Raw genomic sequence first — 18,426 nt, forward strand, 5'->3', positions numbered from 1 at the left:
GAGAGGGAATTATTCCTCATTTATGACGTTATTGGAGAGTTGGCATAATGCTACCATTAAATTGGTGAGATAATTGATAGCTGTAAATGTACAGCATGCGGACAAATAGAACTGATATTACAAACATGCTCCGAACATCACGATAGGTCATTATTCAAGGTGACTGCGGCCCCTTAAAAGAACAAGCATCAACAAGTATCGAACTTATCCGCGTACTTGAGGGATGATACTGAGTAGATGTAGAGGTAGTTAATGTAGTTAAGTAGTTTTAAGAGAGATGTAGTAGCTATTGTTGGTTTGTTTTTGTTTCGCTCTGTCTTTGTTGCCTGTAAGCCGATGGTGTATACTAGGGTGGGCAATAACGATATGTATTACCGCAAACATACGCCATATAATTCGGGGTATGATGAAGGAATCCATTTTCCAGTTAGATGACGCACCTAGAAATGTATTCTACGTGCATATTGTCCACAATTCTACACGTATCAGCTTCTACAGCTGTTGTTGCTGCTGCTGCTCATAATAATAATAATAATAATAATAATAATAATAATATTAATCACAATCACAAATCACAAAACATAAGAAGTACTTTTAGTTCTGCACATTCAACTTGTAATGCAAAATAGTGTCACGGTATGTTTATATTTTCTTCATATTTATAACAGGAAAAAGGATGTCCCCACTCAGCTTAGAGCCTTCTCTTCTCAGTGATTGCAGGCTTTGACAACCATTAGCCCTATTAGCTGCCATCCTCGGAGGCTCTACTTCGATACTTGGTACGCTCGAAGTTAAAGGTAGGCAGAAGGGCTGGTTCAACAACCTGTAGAATATCAATGATGGTAACAGTTCCTTGGCAGTCGAAGAGACAGGGCATCTTCCCTGGCCTTTGTTATGAGGAGATTTCGAAGTAAGCTAAAACTAAATTACTGGAGAAGCGTTCAGTTTAGTAAGCTCGATACAGAGCTCGATAGCTGCCAGTATCCAGTATTCGGGAGATAGTGGGTTCGAACCCCACTGTTGGCAGCCCTGAATATGGTTTTCCGTGGTTTCCCATTTTCACACCAGGCAAATGCTGGGGCTGTACTTTAATTAAGGTCACGGCCGCTTCCTGCCTATTCTTAGCCCTTCCCTGTCCCATCATCGCCATAAGACCTATCTGTGTCGGAGCGACGTAAAACAACTTGTAAAAAAAAAATAAGCTCGATAAAACTAACACACTTCTGGCACTTCCCTTACCTTTGAAGGAGTTACTATAATTAAATAATAATAAGAAAAAGAATAAGAAGAAAGAAAGGGAGCTTGCATTCGGGAGATAGTGGGTTCGAACTCCACTGTCGGCAGCTCTGAACATGATTTTCCGCGGTTTCCCATTTTCACACCTGGCAAATGCTGCGGCTCATAGCCGCGCGCCCCTAACCACACGGCCAACTCGCCCGATCAAACATAATTTAACTTAGGCAGGGCGCCATCCTTACAGACTCACAGGTTGCCTATACAGCGTAAACTCGAAAGACCTACACTAGGCCTCTCCGTAGGCCACAAACATAATCTGCAATAAAGTTAATTCAAGGTCTGTAATGATAATAATCATAAAATCATCACTATAGTCATTTCCTTCGGTGACGACTTTAATGGCTTCCAACTGAATCAAGTTCGCCGATAACGGGTTTTTATATGTCCGAAGAAAACCATTCTAAAACTACAAGCTCTGCCACAGTGCTGGCATATGAAATCTCTTAGAGCTCTGCGTTGTAGAACATACCCTAATGATAATTTCGTTACTGGCTTCCCTGTTCTTTTCTAGGATCTCCTTCATAGGACTCTGCCTACGCTGCTGCTGTTCGTTCAAAATGTTGTGACATCTCGTGGAGAATATGTAGTCATATCGATCGATAAGACGCTACATTCTCTGTTACTGATGTCAGTTTGGCAAGTATTCATTAACACGTTCCGTGCGGTTCGGGTCACCATGTGCCCCGAAACATGTTACTCTTATCCGTCGGTGCGAACTTCCCAGAATTGCGAAGTAAGTAACTACGTCCTAGTTACGAATTTCCGTCAACTAATGGCAACATAGTGTTCCAATTGAAGTAAAGGATCGAGGCATACTGCTAGTTTTGATCGGCCCACCGGTGACCCGAAGGAAGTTTTTTTTATCTTCCATTCATATCGCTTCGGGTCACCCTGAGTCCCGATTGTTGTCTGACCTATATTTTTACGCGGGAATCGCTTAGCGCGGTTACGGTGAATGAAGCCTAGAGTGTTGCTGCCCGCAGATCGTAGATTGTTGTTTAAGGAGTACCACCCTTCTGATATCTGCTTTCTACATTGCTCTTAGGAAAGCCAATAGAGGTTATTGGAGTAGTTATTGACATATTTATTATCTTCCGTATATAATATTTACAAGCAATTTCACGTCCTTTTTTAGGTATGGAGCTTTTACATTCCGACACACCGGTGGCACGGAAAAGAAAGAGGGTTAGGACAGCACTGGGGTGGGCCTTTAATAAACTTCTTCTTCTAGTACCTGGCCTTTTTCTCCATTTACTGGGGTATACATTTGCTGTGGCTTTTGCCCTTACTGACACCAACCTTATGTGGAAGGATATATCCACCATCATGTGTTTCCGTGGTGATAAGTAGTGTGATGTGTTTCATGTTTATAAAAAGGTGTGCATTGAGACGAACACAAATCCCCAGTCCCCGAGTGACAGGAATTAACCAAACGCAGTTGAAATCGTTGGCCGAGCCGGTAATCGAACCTGAGGCCCTCTGAACCGAAGGCCAGAACTCTAACTATTCATCCTTTTAGGCATAAAATTACTACTACTACTCACGCTTGCCAGTAAAAAGCAAAGAAATCTCCGTACAGGTCATGAAGTCTCTGGGAGGGGTGGACGGTAAAGACTTCCACTATTCGTAACCTCGGCGCTTGGTGGGTTAGAGTGGTTAGCTCTACGCCCGTCCACCTTTGCCCCCAGGAATTAACCTGGTACTCATTTTTCTTGTAGGCTGAGTAAACCTCTTGGAAATCCCGTTTCTAAAATTTTTCGACGTCTTGACGAGGAATCGAACCAACTTCTTCCGGGTGAACCGACCACGCCTTTCCTCTTTCCTCCTCATCAATCCCCAAAAACTAGACAGCCATTGTCCATGATAGAGAGAACAAACTCTATATTCTCTCATGTCTTATGTGCTTAACGGCACCATTTTTGGTCCCTTGTGTCAAGTTCATCCTCTCGGGTTGAAATATGGTCCGTGGGGAAGTGAAAGGTCAAGGGCAGACAACGTGAACCGAATGCAAGCAGTAAGACAGCTTTGGCCAGCTTTATTTAACAATTTAACTTAAAGTGTAATAAATTGTGCACAGTAATATTTCAGTATAGTATTTGTTTTTAGGAGGAGTGCTTTTTGTTTGAATTAGTTAAGAGTTCAAAAATAATAATAATAATAATAATAGATATAACACACACCTTCGGTTACACGCGAACACAAAACGGTACTTTCACCTCTGTTTTATAATTATAATTACAGCACAAATTAAAAACACGCAGCCATTATTCATGCAGTGTCAGCCGCCACTCAAAGCTATTTTGCAACTCGTGTGGCGAGAAGACCCATCTTGGAGCTGCGGGCACGAAGAGCTTAAGCATAGGCTTGTGGTAAACGAGCGCTAAAGCCATTAGTGGTTTTGACAACACTGAATTAGAGGTTAATGACACAATCTAACTACGATACATAATTCGCTTAGGTATATTGTAACAGGTTTAAAATCTCTCAAATATCTCAACGGACTGAGTGGCTTAGACGATTAGAGCGTAGTTCTCTGCATTCCAGTTGGCAGGTTCGATTCTGGCTTAGTCTGGTGGTATTTGAAGGTGCTCAGATACGTCAATTTCATGTCAGTAGATATACCGGCTAGTGAAAAACTCCTCGGCGTCCCTGAGAACCGTAAATATAGTTAATGGGGCGTACCTGTTTAAATAAAGTTGTAGAGGGTCCGCTGCCTGTAATTACGTTTGTTTTACCAATTTTTCAGATATTTATCTGTTTTAGGTCAGCTGAAGATCGTATCAGTGGATTTATTTTTCGTGTCTGCCTGTTTGTTCTACCATCACGGCGAAACGGCTGGATAAATCTCGACCAAACTCCATATCGACGGCTTACTTCTAAAACCTCGTATGTCCCGATGCTCTTCCTACGCATTATTTTCCTTAAGGCTGGCCACGCCTCCCAGCCACATATGGATATGCAGTCGATCAGAACAATTTTCATTGTGTTCAATTTCCTATGCTGATGTGTAAAGGAAAATGGACCTTACCATACCGTATAGTAGGAATGTTGTCTGCATCACGTATTTACGCGCTCCTACAGTATAATGCATTTAAGGTTCAATTTCCTTTACACATCAGTATAGGAAAATGAACACAACGAAAATTGTTCTGATGGGCTGCATATCAATATGTGGCTGGGAGGCGTGACCAGTCTTAAGGAAAATAATGGGTAGAAAGAGCATTGCGAGATACGAGGTTTTAGAAGTAAGCCGTCGATATTTACAGTATACTCATCCCTGGAAAGGGTTTTATATGCATACTAGCGAATGTACCCGTGCTTCGCTACGGTATTCTACATTGTATTCGAATATCGAAGTAAATAGTGTACATGCAGTAAATAAGATAGTTTTAAAATTGCATGTCTCTTAGCGTTATCCGAGAAAGAGCATGGGGAGGTCCCCGTACGTTTCCAATGTAAAGTGTTTGTTACGGATTTGTGATATAACGGCAGGCTCACTTGCCTATTGGCATTCACAATCAGGTTGGGAAGTTTACATTATAATTGCAGGCCCCATTGCCTACTATGCGGACAGAATCGATTTGGGGAGTTTTCGTTAAAATGGCAGCCCCCCTTTCCTACCTCCAGACAGATTACAGTTTTTATTATAATGGCAGGCAATTACCCTACTATCACTCGAAATTGAGTTGTGCAGTTATCATTATAATGACAGGCCCATTTTCCTACTGCCAGCCAGCGTACTGCCAGTCACACCAAGTTGGTGAGTTTCCATCAAAATAGCAGGCCACTATGCCTAATGCCAGTCACATTTTAGATGAGTACATTTCTTTATAATGGCGGGCACCCTTGCCTACTGCCAAACACAATCGGGTAGGGGAGTTTTAAACAAAACTGCATGCTCACTTACCTTCTGCAAGTCAAATCGAGAAGGGAACTATTCATTACAATTGTAGGCCTTCCTTACTAATGACAGTTACACAGGAGTTGGAGAAGGAACCCTTTCCTACTGCCAGTCAAAGTCGGTGTGGGGAGTACTGATTACAATAGCAGACCGACCCTTTCTCGATCGCTAAATCGACATCAGTGAATATATATAGATCGACATACGAAAGTATATGCGTGTTTACAATATTGAAGACCTTCATTTACAGATTAACTGCTACTAAACGTACGTCATATCGACAAAGGATTATACCATAAGACACGCCGGATTTAGTGGCCTAAATGGCTGGTCCAATGATATGTCATCTATTCTTGGGTCAGATTTAGAAACGTGGAACAGGGTAAAGGTTTTGTAAGATCATCTCACATTACATTACTTTTCGGATAATAATGTGACAGCTACATACGTAGCATTTGGCTCACATATGGCTACTGAGTGGGCCAATTTTCGTGAAGAGTTTGATGATTCTGTATTTCATATAAGTAATTGAAAGTATGAATAATGCATGTGAAAATTCCAAATTGACTTAACATCGATTAATAGAGAAAAATCAAACGTAAAAGGGATACAGATACGGCATAAAGTCATAAGACCAAGGTTGTAGATCATTCCAAATTGAACGGAGATTGTGCAATCCGTTACGTGATAGGAATTTCCGAAGGTCTGCACCATCATTAAAATTGCCTGCATATTTCGATATTCTTCGGGGATAAAAAATGAAAAATTTAATGATATAGGATTTTTCATTCGTTACAGGCTAAAACGTATAATTTTGTCAAATTTCAATTATCTTCTTATTCTTCTGGCAGATTATGCCACAATGTGGATTTTGGGCGAGGCGGGTAAAAATTAGGACTTTCAGGAAATCAAAAATTATGGAGATTGTTATTATTACCCCTTAAACGGAAAGCTGTAGGAAAATTTCGCCAAAATAGTCAGTGTAGAGGTACACAGTCGTTACGATTTGATTTATATAGATAAGGAATCTGCACCATGTAAAACACCTTTTGGGCTATGTCCGCTGGACTTAACCTGCAAAAGTGACCATTCATGATATCTCCCTTATTAATCCTCCTGACGAAAAAATGCACATGAAAAAAAAAGGTTTAGAGGTGGAATTCCATCAGGTTTGGTCGATTTCCAGTCAGGTTGGTCTTGTTCTGTATATATTGTGGAAGAGTAAAATCACCATTTCGGTTCCTTATAAACCGCCAGTCCATTCCGGAACATGAAATGTTATTTACGTTTAAAACCTACCTTTGGACAGGTGGATGCTAAATATAAATTTTGTTTCGAATGTCTTCAGTAGTTTTCAAGTTGTAAGGAATACGCTTTACACGCACCCGCTCATGAGTTAAGTCCGATGGGACTTGTACAGAAAAACGGTCCTTTAATGATATCTCCCTTACTGATCCTCGTATCGAAATGATGCACATGAGAAAAAAAAGGTTTAGACATTAATTTCTACCAAGGTAGGTAGACTTCCATAAACTTTTGTTGTGTATATTTTTTGGAAGTGCAAAATCACTGTTTCGGTTTCGTATAAACCCCCAGTTAGTTCAGGGATTTAGAAACAATATTTGCCCTGAAACCTATCAAGGACAGGTGTATTCTAAATACGAATCTTGGTGGAAATGCATCCAGTAGTTTCTAGCATTCACGTACATACGGCGTAATTAAGGAAGAAAATAATACAGTTAAGAATGTTGAAACTAATAGAAAATGGATTATAACTGAGGACAGCCGGATAACGACAAATAAATAAATGCCGTGAGTTATGGGTATAATAAAGCGCTAACAGAGGAGAAATTTAGGTTCAGTGATTCTTAGGTGAACAAATATGAAGATGACTAATGGTGTTATTAGTTAATCTATTCGAGGGCGTTTATAACCTCCAACGATATTCCGCCAATATCCCGCAGATGAGCCGATTGATGCCTCTCTTGCCATCTACCCAAGGAACAACCACGAATTTAAAAGCATGATGAGGAAAATGGCAATACGTTACTTCCCTACTGGCATGCAGTCAGAGACGTTGCCATGGTAACCTGTAGGTTCGTTGTCGGTCTGTCGGTCACTAAATGCAGAGCATGATACCAGCAGAAAATTGTAAATTTCTCCGTCATGTGAAGAGTAAGGTAAATTATGAACATAACGAAAGTTGTTTATAATGAAGAGACGTTTCACGTACGGTAAACGAAGTTTACAGAAAATCAATAGTATAAGAGAAAATAGAGGAAAACCACTGTGGTTTTCCTATAAACACCCCGTCTATTCAAAGATTTTAAAATTATATGCATATCGGAACCTTTCCTGGGATAAGTATACTCTAAATATGAAGTTTGGCTGAGATCTATCCAGCCGTTTCGACGTGATGGTGGGAAAACCACTCTGGTTTTCCTATAAACCCCCCGTCTATTCAAGGATTTTAAAATGATATGCATATCTAAACCTTCCCCGGGATTAGTATACTCTAAATACAATGTTTGGTTGAGATCCATCCAGCCGTTTCGACGTGATGGTGGAAAAACCATTCTGATTTTCCTGTAAACCCCCCATATATTCAAATATTTTAAAATGATATGCATATGGAAAACTTCCCCGCGATGAGTATCCTCTAAATATGAAGTTTGGTTGAGATCTATCCAGCCGTTTCGACGTGATGGTGGAAAAACCATTCTGGTTTTCCTATAAACCCCCTGTCTATTCAAGGATTTTAAAATGATATGCATATCAAAACCTTCTCCGGGATGAGTATACCCTAAATATGAAGTTTGGTTGAGATCTATCCAGCCGTTTCGACGTGATGGTGGAACAGACAAACAGACAGACAAACAGAAACAATTTTTTTTATATAGATTTTTACACTCGTTCTTCACCCCCTTTCCATCCCCGCCCAAAGGAGTCCTATGAGTGCCTTACACAACAGTATATTTTTTTCCCAGATATTAAGTCTTATTTGTACCTATTTTGGTTGACAGCTATGCCCAAACGTACATGCATAATCTCACTGCTCTAGAATCCTGGAGCTGACGTTGCCATGGTTACGGCAGTTCATTTCTTTATCCGATTCCTAGAGCAGGGGTAGTGTGGTGCCAATATCTCCGTAACGGTTGGTTTTAGGGCCTTAAAACATGGTTTTCGGGCCCGTAGGGCTTACCGAGTTTTGTTCTTTGCGTCAAGAGGATTAAATTGAGCTTTGTCTCGTCCTTATACGACAAATTCGATATTTTGCCTATAATAGTATAAGAGAAAATGGAGGAAAACCGTTTTTCCTATAAAACCCCCGTCTTTTCAAAGATTTTAAAATGATATGCATATCGAAACCTTCCCCGGGGTCAGTATACTCTAAATATGAAGTTTGGTTGAGATCTATCCAGCCGTTTCGACGTGATGGTGGAACAGACAAACAGACAGACAAACAGACAAACAGAAACAATTTTATTTATATAGATAACTTAAAATCTCTGAATAGACGGGGGTTTATAGGAAAACTAAAGCAGTTTTCTTTCATTTTCTCTTATGCTATTGATTTTATGTAAAATACTATTTTTATGTACATAATTTCGCTTACCCTGCAAATGACGGAGAAAATTACTATTTTCTGCGGGTCTTATACCCTGCATTGAGTGACCGACAGATCAACAACGAACCTACAGGTTACCAATGGCGACGTCTCCCACTGCTTGCCAGCAGTGAAGTGACGTATTGCCATTTTCGCGATCATTCCTGTAAACTCGTAGTTGTCCCTTGGGTAGGAAGCAAGAGAGACGTCAATCGGCCATTCAGCGGGATATTGCCGGAATACCGTTGGAGGTTACAATCGTCCTCGAATAACACTATGCGGCGCTGTTAATATTTGAAGAGTGCCGCAGAGTGTAGCCCATTATTTCACACCGTAAGGTGTTTTCTAGCATTTGCTCTAATTTCTACTGGATTCCAATTCTGCTTCTATTTTCCGTTTGAATTTCTTGCTCTGCCTTATCTCTTTATGCTTAAGTAATAACACCATAAGTCGTCATCTTATCGGTTTACCTAAGAATCCCTGCGCCTAAATTTCTCCACTGTTACCGCCTTCTTATATCCGTAACTCATACCATCACAATTTATTGAGTGACATTTTCCAACACATCCACTCGGTATTTACATATAAATCCTATCCGGCTGTCCTCAGCTATCATATCTTCTATTAATTTCAACTCCCTTAACTGTATTACTTTCTTCTTTAATTACTCCGTTTGTGTGCCAGTTCTAATCCCGAAACCTGGACACACTTTTCTATAAGGAAAATTCCAAGCTCTTCAAATGCATAACTCTTGGTATCGGAAAATGTAGAAACATGGATGCATTTTAATGACAGTTCAGACCTTCGTTTCTGAGTAGTTGGTGGATAAACGGTAAGTCGTATTACAAAACAGATAGCATAATCGCCGTTCAATTTGGAGAGATCTACAACTTTGGTCCTATGACTTATTGTTGTGTCTCGAATGTTGATACGGTAGACAACGCTGCATTTCTCCATTATATTCAAATCTCTCCAGCTCGATTGTGACTGGAAGTAGGAAAAGGATCCAGTCTTAATAATGAAAACTCTCCATCTACATTGTGAATGGCAGTTGCCAAGTGAGCCTGCCGTTATAGTAGGAACTCCGGAACTCGTATGTGATTGGTAGTAGGGAATGTGGCCTGCCATTATCACAAAACTTTCCCAGTGCCTACCTTACATCGGAAAAACGTATGGCGTCCTCACTGTTCCGTTTCTCGGATAGTGCTAAGAGGCATGCAAGTTAATATAATCTGACTCATTGCCGTCATAGAAATTTACGGAGAAATCCGTATGCAATGTAGAATACCGCAGCGAACCATGGGCCCATTTTGCTAGTAACCGATAATATTATTATTATTATTATTATTATTATTATTATTATTATTATTATTATTATTAAGGAAATGTCTTTAATCATAGAGGTGTAAAAGCTGCCGGGGTGATTGGGCGGACAAGGAATGAACCATAGCATAAGTTAACACAATAAACTTTGAAATTTTATTTCTTTCCTTTTTTGTTTGTGTTTAAAATTGGATATATAGAAAATTTGGACCAAATAACAGTTATATAGAATAAAAACGAGCTCGTCAGCTCCAACAATAATGATTTAAAGTCCAAAAAATATCAGGTACAACTTAAGAGAATTTCAAATACAAGAAATAGCTGGATAGCTCTTGTCAGGTACAAAATTTACAAGAGCACTATTTGCTCCTATTCTTTACACTGCAAGAGAGTCTGGCTCCACCTGTATCAAAGTCCAGCCTCACAGAGGCATCAGAGGCATAACCTGTAGGTCGTTCTTAATTAAAGTACTTTCACATCGTTGCTTTGATGTGGTCTTATTTATCGCTCAACAGTGTGTTGTACACTTGTCCATAAACAATTACCGATTAAACAGGGGCAATGAGTGCCCATACTAAATGGCCTTAATGTAAAAAGAAAAAGTTTAACATGATTGGCTATGAACAAAAGGCTAGGATGCGAAACACATGCACTCTTTCTAGAATATTTTGAAACTCTAAATGGACTTGTGGTCCAAAGGTACAGAGACTAAGCCTATTCTATGGCGGAGTGACTAAATGTGAAACATTAAATTCCAAAAGAGTGTTAAGAATGTTAGATGATTAGAAACTTTAATCACCCCATACGAAGTTGAATGGGAATCAGCAGAGGGTAATCACTCTTTGTTCCCTTACAATACATATTTCCCGAAAGGGAATAGAACAGAGTCCTCAGACCGGCCTAAATTCTACATTTTTTAAACCACCAGGTTTAGACATTTATATGAGAGGTTTTAAACCTTCCCCTCAAGCTATCTGCCGGACGCCGAAAGCGGCCCCTGCCCCAATCACTAAAGCCTCACTCACTAAACTGGAGCGATGAAGAATACAATACTGCCCTAAAGTGCCCAGATTTTATAATATTTATAGGGGAACTTTCTAGATCCCTTTACAGATAGGGTGGATTCCTGTACACACCCCTAATTTTAATTGGCTAGCAAAACTTTTGACAAATATCCGGTTGGTTCATATCTGTTGAAGGAGCAGCAAAGTGTAGAAAGCTTAAAAAGTTCCTATAAACCAGGTTGAAAACTTCCACATTATAAATTTATTTATGGATTAATTGTAGTTTACCCCACAAGATGGAGCAATTAAAGTTATGGTAGAGACATCTAACAGTTGAAATCCGAACTATCTTGTATAATATCAGTTCAAGGTAGATTACCTATATGGCCTTATAGAAGAAGCGCTGTTGAACTGACCGGAGAAGGTGCACCCCCGTACAATTATTATTATTATTATTATTATTATTATTATTATTATTATTATTATTATTATTATTATTATTATTATTATTAGAGGACCCGTGCTGATCCGCAGCGTTCGTTATAAATAGGTCAGATAACGCGTGTTGATATGAAATTGCTCCATGCGGTGCCCGGGTATATTTTTAAATATTTACTTTTCGGATTTATATTACCTGTTAATATGTGGCAAATGAATTTTTTAGATTTCTTTATTGTGACGTTAATTTATGTTTTTCGAGATTTTTAGTGTGTGTTTAGTTCAAAATTTGTGATTGTTTTCGGCTGGAATTATGTATTTGTTGCAGCCCGTATTGTCTGAGAAGAATTTTTTTAAAATGAATATACGCGTCGCGCTATAGACATAATGGACACGATTGGACCGAAAATTGTGGACTGAGTAATTTTGGACACTTTCTTTTTCATGTATTCTGACTCTCCCCCTCGCGCTGATGGAGGCTAAACGTGGATTTAAATGTAATCCAGAGTGTCACTAATCATCTCAGCAACTCCCAAAAACTATGGATCAACACTAAATCGTTTTCGGTTTGTTCTGCATATCACTTTTCCCCCACTCCAAACCTTATTAACATTATTAATTTCTCAACAGATAGTACTGGTTGAAATTGCAGGTTTCCCCCAGTCGCTTGTCATTTTTGATCATTTAGCTTCGTCGATAACTGTACGTATTAATTTTGCTCCTTAACAGTGCGCAACCCGCTACCTACAGAATGTTTTGCGGGCTGGAGCAGTCCTTCGCATGCAATTATTAGACTGGTCATTTGGTGATTGGTTTTAATATTAATGAAATGTGACTGGGCTTAGAGTTCTATCAATGCCTGATGATTTACCAGCAGGTAATTCTGGAGAGAATAAGAAAGGAATGAAGCAAATCGGTCCAGTAGAACGGTCGTATGGACTGGACAAATCAGTTTTTAGTAAACGTTTTCTTTTTATATAGCCTACAGATTATTATTACCGGGCGAGCTGGTCGTACTGTTAGGGGCCTGCAGCTGTGAGCTTGCATCCTGGACATGGTAGGTTCGAACCCCACTGTCGGCAGCCCTGGAGAGGTTTTTCCGTGGTTTCCCATTTTCATATCATGTAAATGATGGGGCTCTAACTTAGTTGAGGCCACGGCCAATTCCTTCTCAGCCCCAGGTCTCTTCTATCCCATCGTCGCCATAAGACCTATCTGTCTCGATGCGACGTAAAGCAAATTGTAAAAATATTATTATTATTACTCTTACTACTATTATCTTTTTCAGCTTTTAATAAAGCATTTTTCCAAGAACTATAAATAATTCAGATATTCCTGATGTTCCTGTTTTCTGCATATTTACCATGTTATTAAATCTGAAATATATAAAAATAATTGAGTAAAGGTATGTAAAAAGCCTAAAGCTACTTTTCCATTGCTTGTTACTACTATACACGGTTCAGTCTAGTGATTCAAAGACGATTCCTCCGAGTTCGCTACTGTACGTATCGATTACCTATATCCGCTCAAACGGTCTTCGAGAGTGCAAATATTGCGATATGCGTTCTTGTCGGCAATCGTTTGCCTTGCAGAATGACATGCCCTCCTTCTGGTAGAAGTGCATCATCTACAGTAACATAAATTCTACATACATCATCATTCGTGTGTACAGAACTACGCACACATCAATGGAGGAAGTTATTTCCTGGCAGATTTGTAAATGTCCTGACCGTGCGGTTGGGGGAGCGCATCTGTGAGCTTGGATCCAGGGGACAGTGGGTTCGGACCCCACTGTCGACGGCCCTTGAAGATGGTTTTCCGTGGTTTCCCACTTTCACATCAGGCAAATGCTGGAGCTGTACTTTAATTAGGGCCACGGCCGCTTCCCACTCCCACTCTTAGGCCTTTCCTATCCCATCGTCGCCATGAGGCGTATCTGTATCCGTGAGAAATAAAGAAACTTTAAATAAAGTGTTCTGAGGAGGACATCAGAACATTTGAGGTTTGTAAACCAGGGGTCAAATATTTTAAGTATGTATTAATTTTTTCTAGTCAATGAATCTATAAATACTGCTGAGAAATTTGTCACGATGACAACGTAACGCATACGTACTGCATAATTCCTAGTGGTTTGGTTTGCAGCAGATACCATTGGCAGGTCAAGGCCTTGATGGTTTCAAGACAACTTGAAGCTAGATACGCAACAAAGTAATACTATCTCCTTTAACAGGTCGTGAAGGGCATCGGAGGAGTGGAAGTTAAAGGCTTTCGCTACTTCTTATTTTCGCACAAAATAGGGTAGAGTGGTTGGCTGTTTGCCCGGCTGACATACGAAGTACGTCCAGAAAGTAAGTTCCGTTTGGTAATAAAACTAAATTTTGTAGAGATACAGAAAAATTATTTATAGCACGAAATTCTACAACTCTTAAACTACTTTTCCACATAACTGCCGAAATTTTGCAGGCATTTATCATAGCGGGGCACAAATTTTTTGTATACCTTCTTCATAGAAGTTTGCCGCCTGTGTCTTCAACCAGTTGGAAACATTTTCTTTCAGCTCTTCGTCACTGTTGAAGTGTTGACCGCCAAGGAAAGACTTGAGATGTAAGAATAGATGAAAGTCGCCAGGAGCGAGGTCAGGGCTGTACGGAGGATGGTCAAACACGTCCCAGTCAAATCCCTGTAGGAAGTTTTTCGTCACATTTGCAGTGTATGGTCGTGCGTTGTCGTGAAGGAAAACAACACTTTTTGACACCAATCCTCGGAGCTTATTCTGTATTGCGTGGCGCAATTTCCTAAGTGTCTCGCAATAAACATCTGCTTTCATTGTTTGACCACGCGATAACAAATCAATGAGTAAGATGCCTTTGAAGTCCCAGAACACTGTGCACATCATTTTTCGAGGTGTCAAGATTTGTTTCGGCTTAACCGTAGCTGGGGATGAAGTGTGCTTCCATTCCATTGATTGCCACTTACTTTCAGGGGTGTCGTAAGAAACCCAAGTTTCATCTCCTGTGACTATCTGTGTCAGAAATTCTTCGCCACCTTCATTATAACGGGTCAAGAACTGAAGTGCACTACCCATCCGTTTTGTTTTGTGTTGCTCAGTAAGAATCTTTGGTACCCAACGTGAGCAAAGTTTACGAAATTTCAGTTTTTCGGTAACAATTTCATGAATTAGTGATCGTGAGATTTGGGGAAATTCCATAGCGAGAGCACTAATTATTGTAAACCTGCGGTTTTCCCGGATCTTGTCATCAATCGCGTGAACCAGTTCTTCTGTAACCAAAGATGGACGCCCACTTCGTTCTTCATCATTCACGTCACTACGTCCTTCATTGAACTGTCGGACCCACCTTCTCACCATTGAATCACTCATCGCATTTTGTCCGTAAACGTCGTAAATTTGCAGATAAATTTCAATTGGTTTCACTTTCCTAGCATTCAGAAAACGAATCACAGATCTGATTTCACAAGCGGCGGAATTTTCAATCAACACTGACATTTTAAAGAAGCATAAGAAAGCGTACGTGGCTGACAGCGATCTCAAAATGGCACACGCTTCATCTCCTTGATACAGAGCGTCTACCGTGCATGTGCGGAACTGCGATCGCAGCGCTGCAGTGGAGATAAATTGAAACGGAACTTACTTTCTGGACGTGCCTCGTATTTTCCAGCAACCTGATACTTATTTTCCGTGTAGATTGAATAAACATAGAGATATGGATCTCTCTAGAAGTAGAAGTCACATTTCGAAATATTACGGGTAACCGTACCCAATAAATACCTGCAGGAACGGTTTATACTCGGTTCGATTTCGAAAGGCCAAGGAACTTGATGTGACGGTTGTACTTGGCCGTATATTTCATAGCCGACCGAGCTAAACCCTGTGAATACCGAAGCTGGAGAATCGACACCGCATAGCTAGCAAAATACAGCTTATGCTGCGGTTCAATATGGCTTAACAAGCACTAACATATGCATACAAAAATGAGGTTTTCTTTCTCTTACTTAAAATTTGCTAAAATATATCGTTATAAGAGACCAATTGTTAAGAATTCTGGACTACTTTTATAATTTTATATGCTTCTTCTCCTTTTAGTGTAAAATTTGCGTTTTTTCCTTACATGGTACTGGTTCTTAAGAGACGATACGGATGGTGTTCATAGACAGTTTTACTTTAATTCTTCTCCCACAACTACAAGATTCATGCTATAAACGCTGGGATTTATTCGTACTCTAAGTGATTTAAATATTGCACATTACGTATTATCGCAGGATTCTCGCAGTATTCACTTTGCGTTGACGAACATAATAGTATATTAATTAATGTCTAGTGTATTATAATTGAAACGAAATAGTTGCTCACGCATAGTTGCAATTAAGCTAGAAAAGTACACACTGCTTTATGACCAAGTTGTTGTTATTACTTGATGGTGGTGGTGCAATTCTACGCATACAACGGGAACCAGAAGGGACATATTTCACAAAGTTATAAAATACCGAACATGAACAGACTTGGCCAGATACATTATTTCATACTCGTAGTACACAACACTGCATAACAGAAACGTTTTGTCGTTTTCCGGTACATCCGGGCGTTTTAATGTTTTAATCTACTATACGATCTTCATACTCGATCATACAGGATTCAAGTACCCGCTTCCATTTTGGAAAACCGAGCAAGCCTTTCCTACCTCGTCTGGACAGTCTCTATGCCATATACATACGGGATGTATATAGGGACTAAACTTTCGGGGACTGTGCGTATCTAGAACACTGTGAAAATGCAGTTACAGTAAGAATGTATGATATGCATGCTAACATTCTCCCCTCACCGTCAGAATGACTTTCCTATGAATAGGGAAACAGAGGTGCGCATGGATGTGCTCTTCTATTAGTCGTGTATGTGCTGCGAAGTATGAAACGTGGATTTTCAAGGAGGACCATGGACAAACATTATTTGAGAAAAAACCTTTAAGAGACTTTCACAATATTAGCAACATTTTAAGACAGGGCCTCTCAAACGTCCAAAATCTCACGCGTGTAAACCCAGGCGCAAAGGTTCTGTGCACTGTGCATCGGTCCAACTCGGTTCAACTAGGCTTGACTCGCATGGTGCAGTGCGCTCAGAGCGACGAAACGTTCGGTGATAGATGGCTTCTTGATCAGTGAAACCGATAAGCGAAAGACAACAATATAATAAGGGAGCAACCTGTTTCGAAGAACGCAAAGACTCCATTTCAATCGAACTGGGAACTTTCGAATTTTTTTTTTTTTTTTTTTTTTTTTTTTTTTTTTTTTTTTTTTGTCAGTCGTGACGACAAAGCCAAATGCTTAACCTGTGGGATAATAATTCGTGATCATCAAAAAGATCTACTTTCCAGTACAAAGGCTTTGCTCGAACTCTGCCAGAATTAGTCGAAGGAAGATTTCCCTAAGCTGCATCGAGAAGCAGCTACAATTATTTCTATGTTTGGTTCCAGATGCGTATGTGAAAGGATTTTTATATTTTGACTCGTACGAAAACTAGATTGCGTGCGAGTATTTCTGATCGTATTTTAAAGAACGCTCTCAGATCTGCCAACCTATCCCTTGTTCCAGACATTATTGGTATAATTGCAAAGAAAAAGGAAAGAACTAGAGAATATAAATTGTCTGCTCAATCCAAATTGAAGGAAGAGATTTTTAACACCTGTAACCTTGTCCCATACAACTGAGTGTCTCCGCTCACCTCACGTAAACATTTCGCAGTGAGGGTAGAAACAGCGGTGAAGGTGAGGAAGGCGGAGACAGGCCGTATGGGTGAGGCAGGTGTAGGGAAAGAGGAGTGGGGATTTGCACTCTGGTCAACCTATTGAAGTCGTCTCCTGCCCCATGCGCCGTGCAGTGCACCGGCGCGTGCACCCTGAGAGTCCCTGCTTGAAGGCAGTGGCTGGCAGGATGCTGTAGTTATGACGTGAGAGCTAGTCAGGTGGAAAGAACGAGCAGTGGAATCGGATCGCTACAAACACGCGCAAGCTCAGAGGTATAATTTAGTTTGTGTATTATGTAGAAGAATTTCCGAGTAGTGTTTGCAGGTTGACAAAACTTAAACCAAGCTTCGCAGCTTCGTTTAACTTTCATTTTCCAGCCATTTTTAACACATTGTGGTAAGGTCGTGGGGGCAATCTGCGTCACATATGTGGAATCGACCCTGTTTAAGAGCCGGATTCCCTTCCTGACGTCATTCCAGTAAGGAGGGATATACTTACTATCACACAAATCAGTGGTGTTTGAGAGTGTGGTATGCTGTGTGTATACGAAGAGGTGTTTATTGGGACGAATACAATTGCATAGTCACCGAGCAGGCCGAATTAAGAAGATGCAGTTAAAATTCCCGACTACTTCGCACCTTTATTTATAATACGTATATCATTTTCTGAGAGCGCCTTTTCACGTAGCTGTATCATGAACGTCATTCTGCTGTAAGTACATTAAAGTTTTTTTTTTTGCTATTTGCTTTACGTCGAACTGACACAGATAGGTCTTATGGCGATGATGGGACAGGAAAGGCCTAGGAATGGGAAGGAAGCGACCGCGGCCTTAATTAATGCAGTACATTAAAGTCTACACACTGGCAGGAGATCGGGCATGCGCAAATAAGACATGGGAACAATCAGGTGGCGGTGCCGTCGATATGTATTGCTCAATTGACGGGCATCCATTGGAATGTGTTGTAATGTGGCGTTGAAGTGAAGAGTGTCGATTTCACATATCTACAGTAAAACACGATCTCAAAAGGTGATCAGCGTTCGTGGATTAAAATCGAGGTTGCCTGTGGCAAAAATGTATGTTACCGAGGATTACATGAAGCC

Source organism: Anabrus simplex, chromosome 1 (genome assembly GCF_040414725.1).
Source record: "Anabrus simplex isolate iqAnaSimp1 chromosome 1, ASM4041472v1, whole genome shotgun sequence".
In the NCBI taxonomy this organism is placed as follows: domain Eukaryota; kingdom Metazoa; phylum Arthropoda; class Insecta; order Orthoptera; family Tettigoniidae; genus Anabrus; species Anabrus simplex.